A 12,165-nucleotide genomic window follows, 5' to 3' on the forward strand; every position below is an offset into this window, starting at 1 on the left:
GTTTCTCTCTTCATTCGTGAAGAAGACACAATCGTGTGACAGAGGCTGAATTTTACTTCCAAACTCTGTTTCGTACTAACAACAAATTAACATACACTCCTGGAAATTGAAATAAGGACACCGTGAATTCATTGTCCCAGGAAGGGGAAACTTTATTGACACATTCCTGGGGTCAGATACATCACATGATCACACTGACAGAACCACAGGCACATAGACACAGGCAACAGAGCATGCACAATGTCTGCACTAGTACAGTGTATATGCACCTTTCGCAACAATGCAGGCTGCTATTCTCCCATAAAGACGATCTTAGAGATGCTGGATGTAGTCCTGTGGAACGGCTTGCCATGCCATTTCCACCTGGCGCCTCAGTTGGACCAGCGTTCGTGCTGGACGTGCAGACCGCGTGAGACGACGCTTCATCCAGTCCCAAACATGCTCAATGGGGGACAGATCCGGAGATCTTGCTGGCCAGGGTAGTTGACTTACACCTTCTAGAGGACGTTGGGTGGCACGGGATATATGCGGACGTGCATTGTCCTGTTGGAACAGCAAGTTCCCTTGCCGGTCTAGGAATGGTAGAACGATGGGTTCGATGACGGTTTGGATGTACCGTGCACTATTCAGTGTCCCCTCGACGATCACCAGTGGTGTACGGCCAGTGTAGGAGATCGCTCCCCACACCATGATGCCGGGTGTTGGCCCTGTGTGCCTTGGTCGTATGCAGTCCTGATTGTGGCGCTCACCTGCACGGCGCCAAACACGCATACGACCATCATTGGCACCAAGGCAGAAGCGACTCTCATCGCTGAAGACGACACGTCTCCATTCGTCCCTCCATTCACGCCTGTCGCGACACCACTGGAGGCGGGCTGCACGATGTTGGGGCGTGAGCGGAAGACAGCCTAACGGTGTGCGGAACCGTAGCCCAGCTTCATGGTGACGGTTGCGAATGGTCCTCGCCGATACCCCAGGAGCAACAGTGTCCCTAATTTGCTGGGAAGTGGCGGTGCGGTCCCCTACGGCACTGCGTAGGATCCTACGGTCTTGGCGTGCATCCGTGCGTCGCTGCGGTCCGGTCCCAGGTCGACGGGCACGTGCACCTTCCGCCGACCACTGGCGACAACATCGATGTACTGTGGAGACCTCACGCCCCACGTGTTGAGCAATTCGGCGGTACGTCCACCCGGCCTCCCGCATGCCCACTATACGCCCTCGCTCAAAGTCCGTCAACTGCACATGCGGTTCACGTCCACGCTGTCGCGGCATGCTACCAGTGTTAAAGACTGCGATGGAGCTCCGTATGCCACGGCAAACTGGCTGACACTGACGGCGGCGGTGCACAAATGCTGCGCAGCTAGCGCCATTCGACGGTCAACACCGCGGTTCCTGGTGTGTCCGCTGTGCCGTGCGTGTGATCATTGCTTGTACAGCCCTCTCGCAGTGTCCGGAGCAAGTATGGTGGGTCTGACACACCGGTGTCAATGTGTTCTTTTTTCCATTTCCAGGAGTGTAGTTTCAGTGCCCCACTTCACGGAAGTGTAGCTATGATGCAAGCAATTGCTCGAATAGCAAGTTCGGTTTCACCGGTGAAGTAAATCATGGCAGTAAACTGGTGCCTATTTGCACGACAGTATGGATCAACTCAGTAAGAAGGACCGATGCGAGACAAGAGATAATAGCAGTTTGGAGCTACACTATGATATAAATATTATCCGGACACACCCAAAAACATACGTTTTTCATGATAGGTGTATTGTGCTGCCACTAACGGCCAGATACCCCATATCAGCGATCTCAGTAGTCATTAAACATCGTGAGAGAGCAGAATGTGGCACTCCGCGGAACTCACCGACCTCAAACGTGGTCAGGTGAATGGGTGTCACTTGTGTCATACGTCTGTACGCGAGATTTCCACACTCCTAAACATCCCTAGGTCCAATGATTCCGATGTGATAGTGAACTGGGAACGTGAAGGGACACGTACAACACAAAAGCGTACAGGTCAGCCTCGTCTGTTGATTGACAGAGACCGACGACAGTTGAAGAGAGTCGTAATGCGTAATAGGTAGACACCTATCCAGACCATTACACAGAAATTCCAAAATGCATCAGGATCCACTTCAAGTACTATGACAGTTAGGCGGGAGGTGAGAAAACTTGGAATTCATGGTGGAGCAGCTGCTCATAAGCCCACATCACGCCGGTAAATGGCAAACGAGGCCTCGCTTGATGGACGATTGAACAGTAGAAAAACGTTGTGTGGAGTGACGAATCACGGTACACAATGTGGCGATCCGATGGCCGAGTGTGGGTATGGTGAATGCCCGGTGAACGTCATATGCCAGCGTGTGTAGAGCCAACAGCAAATTTCGGAGGCGGTGATGTTATGGTGTGGTCCTGTCTTTCATGGAGGAGACTTCACCCCTCGTTGTTTTGCGTGGCATAATCACAGCACAGGCCTACAGTGATGTTTTAAGCTCCTTCTTGCTTCCCAGTGTTGAAGAGCAATTCGGGGATGGCTACTGCATCTTTCAACACGATCGAGCACCTGTTCATAATACACGGCCTTTGGCGGAGTGGTTACACGACAATAACACCCCTGTAATGGACTGGCCTACACAGAGTCCTGACCTGAAACCTATATAACACCTTTGGGATGTTCTGGAACGCTGACTTTGTGCCAGGCCTCACCGACCGACATCGATACCTCTCCTCAGTGCAGTACTCCGTGAAGAAAGGGCTGCCCTTCCCCAAGAAACCTTCCAGCACCTGAAATAACGTATGCCTGCGAGAGTGGAAGCTGTCGTCAAGGCTAAGGGTGGGCCAACACCATATTGAATTCCAGCATTACCGATGGAGGGCGCCACGAACTTGCAAGTCATTTTCAGCCAGGTGTCCGGGTACTTTTGATCACATACTGTATCGTGTTCGTACGTGTCCATGATGCAACAAACCCCTCCCACCACTCAGTCGTACAAAACTTCCAGAAACGTGTCAGTTTAGCCGTTGAGTCCGTAGATGGTGATGTAAGTGGCGTACATTACACCTGGCCACGCTTTCCCACCCGAGTTTTGCGATAATTAAGCCAGCCATCCTTGAACTGATTTAATGAGCCACTGCGTGGAAATTCTTCCTACCTGTTAATGGGAGACGCTCTCGTAATTTTATGTCTCGTTGCAGAGCCGTAGCAGCGCCGTTGGATTCTGAAAGTGCAATACTACTGTCTATGTTTTACGTAATGAAGAAGAAAAAAGTCCTTTTTGTGCAAATAATTTTTCCAAGGGATGCCATTAGGGTGTGTTTATTTAAGTAACATCACTAAAATTACTAATAGCAGTTACTGGATTCTAGCCAGAATAAATATACTTTCCCTACGCATCTCTCTGATGACGTCACGAGCGATTCCTGTTTTGGCACCTCAACCAACTGGCTCTGATGGCCAACCGCTTCTGCTAGCCAGCGCGGGAACTTAATGCTCGCTCTTAACTCCGTACGTACTGCTGTCCTGACAGATATACTTCACTTATGTCAAACATCAAAACTATAAAAACAATAAAATGCGCCCTTATCTTCAAATAAGAGGTACATTGCAATGACCACTCCGTGAATGGAGTACCCTGATTTACTGATGCATCAACACGGACTGCGTAGCATGTCTTAAAAGAATGATGTACCACTCACAGCCACGTAACACGGCGTGTGAAGCGTGGTCGCAACAAAGTACCGACCGATAAGGACCGGAGACAAATATCAGATGTTGTCAGTTATAACTGGTTTGAAATCCGTCAGAAATTGATGCTGTCAGTGAATGCAGGCTAATTTCATTCAGTTTTCCAGACAACACTGCGAACAGGCTGTATGCTAGGGCCACTTGGAGTCAGATACTTTGCAAAAGGCAAATTGCTCACTACGGTACACAAAGCTACTCATTCTCATTGTGGCCCCGCGGTTAGGGGCGCCATGTCACGGATTGCGCGGTCCTTCCCGCCGGAGGTTCGAGTCCTCTCTCGGGCATGGGTGTGTGTGTTGCCCTTAGCATCAGTTAGTTTAAGCAGTGTGTAAGACTAGGGACGGATGACCTCAGTGGTTTGGTCCCTTAGTAATTCACACACATTTGAACATTCTAAATGCGCTCAACAAGACGCTAACCAGATAGCAGCTGAATAGAAGAGAGTAACGTGATGCGACCAGTCACACAGTTGCAACTTTTCAGTTGACGCAAGTGTTGAGTGCTGTGGCGACCTGACGAAGCTTTTATCCCGGCCGGTGTAGATCATGTCACAGGTGGTTCATTTTTTATGTTTTAGGTGTGTTTTTCGTATTGTGACTTTGGCTCAACTGGGAATGCTATTCACACATTCACCAACCAAATATTAAATGCCATAAATAATAAACTATCGCCAGTCGGTATTTTTGTGGTCTTTTCAAGACATTTGATTATGTAGATCATGTGACACAGTTCTAAAAACTTAAGTTTACACACAACTTGTTTGAGTCATTCTTAAGAAACGGAATGCTAAAGGTAGTGCTGCTTAATTCTGACAAGGTTGGAAAGTTACAAAAATTTAGTGACAGAAATACAAAGATAGTCCTGCAGTGTTCAATTTTTGAACCACTCCTATTCCTTATGTGTGTGAATGACTTTCCAGTTAACATTCAACAAACAGAACTGATACTTTCTGCAGACGATACTAGTGCTGTAATAAATCCCATTAGAGAGAAAGCCACAGAAGATACAGTTAATGATTTTTTACAAAGGGGTATTAAGTGGTTCCGCGAAAATGGGCTACCCCTAAGTTTTGAGACAACACATTACTCTTCCATTCAACAACTAGAGTTAGACCTACAATTGATGTAGCAAATGAACAAGAGTCAGTAATAGGTTAGAATGCGCCCTATGTTTTGGTGTACATATTGATGAACACTTTAACTGGAAGACACATTACTGAACTTTTCCAACAATTAAGGTCAGCTGCTTTCTCTCCTCGTATAACTGCTGGTCTTGCAAAGAAACGAATTTACCTCCTGGCTTATTTGCTTATTTCCACTCAGTAATATCTGATGGAATAGTTTTCTGGATAACTCATCACTTATAAAGAAGTTATTGATTGCACAAAATCGAGCTGTAAGAGTAATATGTCGTCTTCCGCTTCAGTTGTCATGTAATTACCTCTTCTAGGAGCTAGAAACTTTAACTTCACGATCACAATACATACATATTCACAAATGAAATTTGTCATAAATAATCCATCACAATTTGAGAAGAATGATGATACCTATACCTACAACACTAAATGAAAAATTCGCTACCTTTATTTAAGCTGTCTGTGGCTCAGAAAGGAGTTCAGTACGCAGCAACAGAAGCTTTTCATCATTTGCCAGTTAAATGAAGTGTCTGAGTGTCTGACACGTAGCAAGGCAAGTTTTAAACCTAACAGTTTCTCCTGGACGGCTCCTTATATATTCCAAGGACGAATTTCTGTTCAAAATCATGTATACCTGTAAACTGGCTTGTTTGTCATCATTCCGATAAAAAATTGTTCAAATGATATGGAACATGTAACTTACTATACGATGAAATCGAATCACATTTGCGTCCAATCCATAGCTTTCGAGATCCCCTGGATGAAAGATGACAGTGTAAATGAGTTTTTCCCTAGAGATAAGGATGACGGTAGGAGTTTGTTAAATATAAAGGATGTATTTGGAACATTTGGAGCAATTTCAAAGAGACTTGATATTCGTATGACTTTCTATCCAGGGAAAGATACGTCGGTCAAAGATATCTCTAAAAAACCTAAGACTGTGGTTGTTTTTTCTACATCTACATGGATACTCTTTAGAATACAGGTAAGTGCCGGGCCAAGGGTTCATCGAACCACCTTCAAAATAATTCTCTATTATTCCATTCTCGAACAGCGCGTGGAAAAACGAACGCCTATTTCTTTCCATGCGAGCTCTAATTTTGCTTATTTGACTACGATAGTCGTTTTTACCTATATAGGTCAGCGTCAACAGAATATTTTCGCATACTGAGGAGAAAGTTGGTGACTGAAATTTCGTGAGAAGATACCGCCACAAGGAGAAACGGCGTTGTTTCAATGATGTCCATCCCAAATCCTGTATCACGTCCGTGACACTCTCACCCATATTTCTCTATAATACAAAAGGTGGTGCTCTGCTGTGGTCGGCATCTGTGACCGAACGGTTCTAGGCGCTTCAGTCTGGAACCGCGTGACCGCTACGGCTGCAGGTTCGAATCGTGCCTCTGGCATGGATGTGTGTGATGTCCTTAGGTTAGCTTGGTTTAAGTAGTTGTGAGTTCTAGGGAGCTGATGATCTCAGATGTTAAGTCCCATAGTGCTATGAGCCATTTTGCGCTCTGATTTGAAATTTCTCGATGTACTCAGTTAATCCTACCTACAAAAATCCCACACCGCGCAGTAGTACTCATAAAGAGGACGGACAAGCGTCGTACAGGCGGTCTATTTAGTGAATCTGTTGCATCTTCTAAGTTTTCTGCCAATAAATCGCAGTCTGGTTCGCGTTCCCCACAACATTTTCTATGTGTTCTTCCCAATATCAGTTGTTTGTAACTTATTCCTGGGTATGTATTTCAATGTACAGCTCTTAGATTTGATTGATTTACCGTGCAACCGGGATTTAACGGATTCCTTTCAGCACTCATGGGGATGACCTCAAATTTTTCATTATTTAGGGTCCGTTGCCAATTTTCGCACCGTACAGATACTTTTTCTAAATAGTTTTGGAATTTGTTGTTATCTTCTGATGGCTTTAATAGACGGTAAACGGCAGCATCACCTGCAAACAACCTATGACGGATGCTCAGATTGTTTCTTAAATCATTTATATAGATAAGGAACAGCAAAAGGCATATAACGGAAGCCCAGAAATCACTTCTGTTTTACTCGGCGACTTTCCGTCAGTTACTACGAACTGACAGGAAATCACGAAACCAGTCACATAACTGAGACGATATTCCATAAGCACCCAATTTGATTACAAGGTGCTTGTGAGGTACAGTGTCAAAACCCTTCTGGAAATCTAGTTATTCAGAGAATCAATTTCAAACATCTTGTTTTTGTTGTTGTTCTTGATAAGAAATCACTTCTGTTTTACTCGGCGACTTTCCGTCAGTTACTACGAACTGACAGGAAATCACGAAACCAGTCACATAACTGAGACGATATTCCATAAGCACCCAATTTGATTACAAGGTGCTTGTGAGGTACAGTGTCAAAACCCTTCTGGAAATCTAGTTATTCAGAGAATCAATTTCAAACATCTTGTTTTTGTTGTTGTTCTTGATAATGGTGGTGGTGGTTTTCTTACAAAAGTTCCCTAAAGATCTCTGTTATGTTTAAACGTTCTACTTTGACCTCTTCTGGTGCTAGTACCGTGTCCATAATACATACAGATGAACGTGATTACCGTTTGTGATCTACTTCTTAACGGATGGTGCCTTTTACGACGTCAACATACTCATAGTCGTTTCTCTAGAGTCTTCCTTTCATGACACAGGATAAAGTTCAGCATCGTTCCCGACCCAAATGCATACATTACCGTTTAACTCTACGATGAAACTCCAGGCGTAGTAGAAATCGCAGCACCGTCGACTGTAGCAGCGATGAGATCGGCAATATAACGAGGGTGTACGTAAGAAGGCTGCCGACATACAGTAGATGAGACAGAAGTGACGACAGATGCGGGGGATAGGTGCTTAGCTGCAGTCAGTGTGCAGCCGCTGGTGCTGCGTGGGTGTGTGGAGGGTGGCGGGGGTGGAGTTAGGGTCGCAGGTGGGGGCCACGCGCGAGTAATGAGGGCCTCCGCCCCCACCCCGCCTCCCGCCTCCCGCCGCCGCCGAGGAGGCCGTCATTACGCTAAGAGCCAGTCCCGGCGCCGCCGCCGCCACAGCCGCAGCGCTTTAATATTTCAGACGGCGCTAATGACACTTGGGCGGCGGGCCGTGCCGCCCCACGCCGCCCCACGTCAGCCACTCGGCCGCCGCGACGCCGCCCCCCGCCCCCCTCCGCCCCTGCGGCAGGCTGCCGTCCTCTGTGTCCAGATTAAGAAAAATAACTAAACGCTCTTACACGCAGCTGCGTTTATCTTCCACACGCCGGCAACCAGTGTGGTACACATACTACCTGCGGACAGATCCATTTGTGTCGCTCTTCTCATCCCGAAGTGGTATGTAGTTCGTTTTGCCGCGCGTGTTTACACCCTTGACATAAATATCTAATCCTAAGAGTCTGGGTACCCATTAGCGAGCATTAATATGCGAGTGTGTCCACCTCTCGCCACTATCACGTCTCGAACTCTGCTGGGGGCGCTTCCAATTATATGTCTGAATACCTTGGAGGAATGGAAGCTCAGAGAAGGTAGCGTTCTTATTTGTTCATAACAACAGCCTATTGTTTGAGAACCTAAAATAGGCCATATAATTCCCATTTTCAGCGATAACAGTAAATTTGAACATGAATTATTTATTTCTGGTGACAATTATACACTAGCACAACTTATGTTCTATTTTATTCAATTACTAGGGTGCATCTAATCTGCATATGCTTATTTCCGCTGCTGGACACGCCTTCATCTTCCTCGATCAACAACCATTGTTCACTGGATTCCTTGGGCGTAGGAGAGCACGTCAGCAGTGTTTCCTCTATAACAAACAATTCCACGATTGACTGTTACGTCTTAGAATTCACACTTCCTTGATCAGTTGCACCAGCGCAATTCAAATTCTTGAAAACCATTTCGTTCAGTGGAGACCAACCTCAGTTGACTCCTCTTTATCTGTAGCTTACGTTGTCTAACCGGGATGTCAGCATGCTGATATGAGGTTGTCTCGCGAAGTCTTCCTTGGCATTCCTAATACTGCGTCTGCAATACCGTCCAAGCGTGGCGGGCGGACTCATTCCTATGGGCTACTTTTGGATCAAAAGGGCGCCCGTGCCCGGTGGCAAGGAGGAAAGGGGGGGGGGGGGGGGCGCAACCACGCCACCCCAGCTCCCAGGGAAAGAAAAAATACATACATTCTAGTCAGGTGATTTTCTTTTAATAAAATGATTTATAAGTCCGTATTACGCGGGTTTTCAACAGAGTCGGCACTAGAACTTTCTTATGGCTACTTGTAAGTCGCCAGTCTTCCATAGCATTAAAAATATTTCATATCGCTAGGTCTATCACCCGTCCACCTATAAACTATCGTATGAGCATCTTTGCCTCACAGCCATTACCCACTGTGTCTCGTTCAGAGCGTACAGCCACCCATCTGTCATTCTGTCTTTTGATTTTGTATAGAAGCGTAGACTATGTAACATGACATGTAGATAATGTACCAGTTTACTCCCAGGGTTAAGAAATCTCATTTTTAGTCTCTTCTGATGTTAGAGAGAAACTGACATGATCTCCTGCGTATGCCTGAAGTGTTCAATTTATTTTGCCACAGTTGTTATATGCAATGTTGTGTTAACATTTTCGAATTGGCCTTATTTCCGAGTATCTTCCGTACTTCCATCGCATCGCCTGTCTTTAAACAATAAAGCCCCTTTTCCTGATTTTTCAAGCCCAATGACAATACTCCTAGAATTACTAAAGTGCATCACTCGATGTACTGCAGAAGTAGCACTCCGCCATGAACGTTTCTGACTAATGAAATACTTCACGAATGCTTGGGTTTGAGGCAGGTTCCTTCATTTCGTTATATGCTGAGGTGCTGTTCCGATACAGCTGGAGAGCCTCTGCAATGCTTTTCGACTTAAGATAAGTAACAAGTGGACTTAGGCGTGATTGGAAATTTTGATTTAGGCCTGCTAGGGCTGTCCGTGCAGCGGCGAAAACTTACTGCACCAGGGTGATGTAATGGTTAGCGCATTTGCCTCTTGCGCGGGAGAACCGGGTTCATTTCCTGGTCCTGGTACAAATTTTAATTCGTTGTTTCAGTCTGCTTATACAACTTAAGAAATTAGAAGAGATTGGACTACACAAGGAACCTTAATTGCAGTTCAAATGGTTCAAATGGCTCTGAGCACTATGGGACTTAACTTCTGAGGTCATCAGTCCCCTAGAACTTAGAACTACTTAAACCTAACTAACCTAAGGACATCACACACATCCATACCAGAGGCAGGATTCGAACCTGCGACCGTAGCGGTCGTGCGGTTCCAGACTGTAGCGCCTAGAACCGCTCGGCCACTCCGGCCGGCCTCATTGCATTCTTAAGGTGAAAGGCAACATCGTTCTTGCAATAGTATTAGATAAATATAGAAAATAATTTCACAAGGAACACTGAGCTACAATTTTCTGCTCCTGTTTTATGTGTACTTCCAGATATGAACATAAGAGAGAGTGTCCCACGTTTCCACCCGAAAGGCGGATCACCATTATAAGTGTCCTACGTTTCCATCCGATGGACGAATTACCATAATCACTGGCATTTGCTTTCATTCTACGTGGCATTGAAGAGACAGAACTCAGGACCTTTGTGTACAGTCTGAAGATCAAAACTTACGATACAGTCTTTCTCTCCTCACTCTCTCAAAGCACTCGAGAGGAAACTTCCTTCCGCCACCAAGGCTGGATCTTGCTACTTACTGTCACTACAATCATGGTTGTTAATAACCAAGTCCACTGAGAAGGATTGTGGGTGTGGTTATGCCTGAAGAAAGGCCCTCATGAGTCGCCAGAAGTTAACATGTATTACAGCGAAGAGTCGTTGTTACGGATCTTTCACAGACAACTATCCAACTATCCCTGCAAAGTTAACGAGTATCAATGCAAACCTCAGACATTCGATGTTGTAACACTGTGCTCCATTCTTTAAATACTTAGGCGAGGTCCTAGAACCCACAGGGGGAGAGAAAACTGCACAAAAAGTTCGACTGCAAAAACTGAAAAGAGCATACTGGAAAACCCACAACATCTACAATAAAAAGTGTCTCTCCATTCACTCAAAAATACGACACTACAATACAGCAATCAAGCCCGAAGCACTATATGCCAGCGAAACACTCACACTCCATAGAAAAGGTGACCTGGAAGGCATCCTGAAAGAGGAACGCAAAATTATCAGAAAGATTCTTGGCCCAAAAAGAACGGAAGATGGATATAGGTTACAGTCTCGGAAAACTACAGAAAAATTATCTAACCTCGCCGCAGACATCCGGAAAAGAAGACTAAAATTTTACGGTCATATCCACAGACTCCCAACACCCAGACTCTCCCACAAAATTTTAATATACATTGAAAAATTGAAAACCATACCCTGGATACAAGAAACCAAAACAGATCTAGCAAATGCACAAATAAATTCTTCAGAAGATATAACAGAAATGTATACAGGCAAAAAATCAATAGTTGGAAAGTACAACCCGAGAATGAAGTTTGCAAGAGACAGGGGACAAAATGGATAGAGGAAAGAAAGAGAATTCACGGGGAAAGAATGAGAGAAGTTTGGAGAATTAAAAAATTGAATCGGAAAAGCTTTGCGTGATCCGTAAGGGGTCCAATCGCACATAATAATAATAATATACTGTTATTTTACGCACGTACACCTCCAGTTTGAACTGGACTGTTCTGTATTGTTTGGGGTCTGCCGCCATTAGTACAAATTTACACAGATATTCCGCCTATGTGAAAAATAATTGAAAGACTACTTTAACTAAATAGGCGTCATGTACCAACAAAATTGTTCCATGTTAAGGTAGCAATTAACATCAATTTTGGGCACGTAACCTCCTTAAATAATAAAATGATATTGCATCTTAAGCAATCCATACTCCAACTGGTAGTTTCAAAATCACTTGCGCTGTAGGACGCTCGTTCTTAACTCCTAGTTCTCAGAAGAGTACTTCTACCGAATTCGTTGCTAGGCGTCTAAGTAAGAATACGTACATGTCACAAGATGTGTTGGCTGGCATGTCAGACGTGGTGGATTCAGCCACCCAGCGAAAAGGGTAGTGGGAGTTCTGTCATATGTGTATTTGTAGAGTGTAGATGAGTGTAGTGGATGCGTGTATAGTACAGTGTTACACTTGTGGTGGATGAAGAAGAACAAGAAGATGATGATGATGTTGATGATAGTGACAATGGGAAAAGGGAGAGGCTGGAAATAATGTCAAAACATTGCCTACT

Source organism: Schistocerca serialis, chromosome 1 (genome assembly GCF_023864345.2).
Source record: "Schistocerca serialis cubense isolate TAMUIC-IGC-003099 chromosome 1, iqSchSeri2.2, whole genome shotgun sequence".
Lineage (NCBI taxonomy): Eukaryota > Metazoa > Arthropoda > Insecta > Orthoptera > Acrididae > Schistocerca > Schistocerca serialis.